Genomic DNA, 1922 nt, shown 5'->3' on the forward strand with positions numbered 1-1922 from the left:
AGAAAGATTAGTTAGAAAGAAAGAAAGAAAGAAGAAAGATTAGTTAGAAAGAAAGAAAGAAAAAGAAAGAAAGAAAGAAAGAAAGAAAGAAGAAAGAAGAAAGATTAGTTAGAAAGAAAGAAAGAAAGAAAGAAAGAAAGAAAGAAAGAAAGAAAGAAAGAAAGAAAGAAAGAAGAAAGATTAGTTAGAAAGAAAGAAGAAAGATTAGTTAGAAAGAAAGAAAGAAAGAAAGAAAGAAAGAAAGAAAGAAGAAAGATTAGTTAGAAAGAAAGAAAGAAAGAAAGAAAGAAGAAAGATTAGTAAGAAAGAAAGAAAGAAAGAAAGAAAGAAAGAAAGAAGAAAGACTAGTTAGAAAGAAAGAAAGAAAGAAAGAAGAAAAATTAGTTAGAAATAAAGAAGAAAGATTAGTTAGAAAGAAAGAAGAAAGATTAGTTAGAAAGAAAGAAAGAAAGAAAGAAAGAAAGAAAGAAAGATTAGTTAGAAAGAAAGAAAGAAAGAAAGATTAGTTAGAAAGAAAGAAAGAAAGAAAGAAGAAAGATTAGTTAGAAAGATTAGTTAGAAAGAAGAAAGATTAGTTAGAAAGAAAGAAAGAAAGAAAGAAAGAAAGAAAGAAAGAAAGAAAGAAAGAAAGAAAGAAAGAAGAAAGATTAGTTAGAAAGAAAGAAAGAAAGAAGAAAGATTAGTTAGAAAGAAAGAAAGAAAGAAAGAAGAAAGATTAGTTAGAAAGAAAGAAAGATTAGTTAGAAAGAAAGAAAGATTAGTTAGAAAGAAAGAAGAAAGATTAGTTAGAAAGAAGAAATATTAGTTAGAAAGAAAGAAAGAAGAAATATTAGTTAGAAAGAAAGAAAGAAAGAAAGAAAGAAAGAAAGAAAGAAAGAAGAAAGATTAGTTAGAAAGAAAGAAAGAAAGAAAGAAAGAAAGAAAGAAAGAAAGAAAGAAAGAAAGAAGAAAGATTAGTTAGAAAGAAAGAAGAAAGATTAGTTAGAAAGAAAGAAGAAAGAAAGAAAGAAAGAAGAAAGATTAGTTAGAAAGAAAGAAAGAAAGAAAGAAAGAAAGAAAGAAAGAAAGAAAGAAAGAAAGAAGAAAGATTAGTTAGAAAGAAAGAAAGAAAGAAAGAAAGAAAGATTAGTTAGAAAGAAAGAAAGAAAGAAAGATTAGTTAGAAAGAAAGAAAGAAAGAAAGAAAGAAAGAAAGAAGAAAGATTAGTTAGAAAGAAAGAAAGAAAGAAGAAAGATTAGTTAGAAAGAAAGAAAGAAAAAGAAAGAAAGAAAGAAAGAAAGAAAGAAGAAAGATTAGTTAGAAAGAAAGAAAGAAAGAAAGAAGAAAGATTAGTTAGAAAGAAAGAAAGAAAGAAAGAAAGAAAGAAAGAAAGAAAGAAGAAAGATAAGTTAGAAAGAAAGAAAGAAAGAAAGAAGAAAGATTATTTAGAAAGAAAGAAAGAAAGAAAGAAAGAAAGAAGAAAGATTAGTTAGAAAGAAAGAAAGATTAGTTAGAAAGAAAGAAATTAGTTAGAAAGAAAGAAAGAAAGAAAGAAAGAAAGAAAGAAAGAAAGAAAGAAAGAAAGAAGAAAGATTAGTTAGAAAGAAAGAAGATTAGTTAGAAAGAAAGAAGAAAGATTAGTTAGAAAGAAAGAAAGAAAGAAAGAAAGATTAGTTAGAAAGAAAGAAAGAAAGAAGAAAGATTATTTAGAAAGAAAGAAAAAAAGATTAGTTAGAAAGAAAGAAAGAAAGAAAGATTAGTTAGAAAGAAAGAAAGAAAGAAGAAAGATTAGTTAGAAAGAAAGAAAGAAAGAAGAAAGATTAGTTAGAAAGAAAGAAAGAAAAAGAAAGAAATAAAGAAAGAAAGAAAGAAAGAAAGAAAGAAAGAAAGAAAGAAAGAAAGAAGAAAGATTAGTTAGAAAGACAGAAAGAAAGAAGAAAGAT

The sequence above is a fragment of the Siphateles boraxobius genome, unplaced genomic scaffold (genome assembly GCF_051911475.1).
Source record: "Siphateles boraxobius isolate OS27281-9 unplaced genomic scaffold, OSU_SipBor_1 175, whole genome shotgun sequence".
In the NCBI taxonomy this organism is placed as follows: Eukaryota; Metazoa; Chordata; class Actinopteri; order Cypriniformes; family Leuciscidae; genus Siphateles; species Siphateles boraxobius.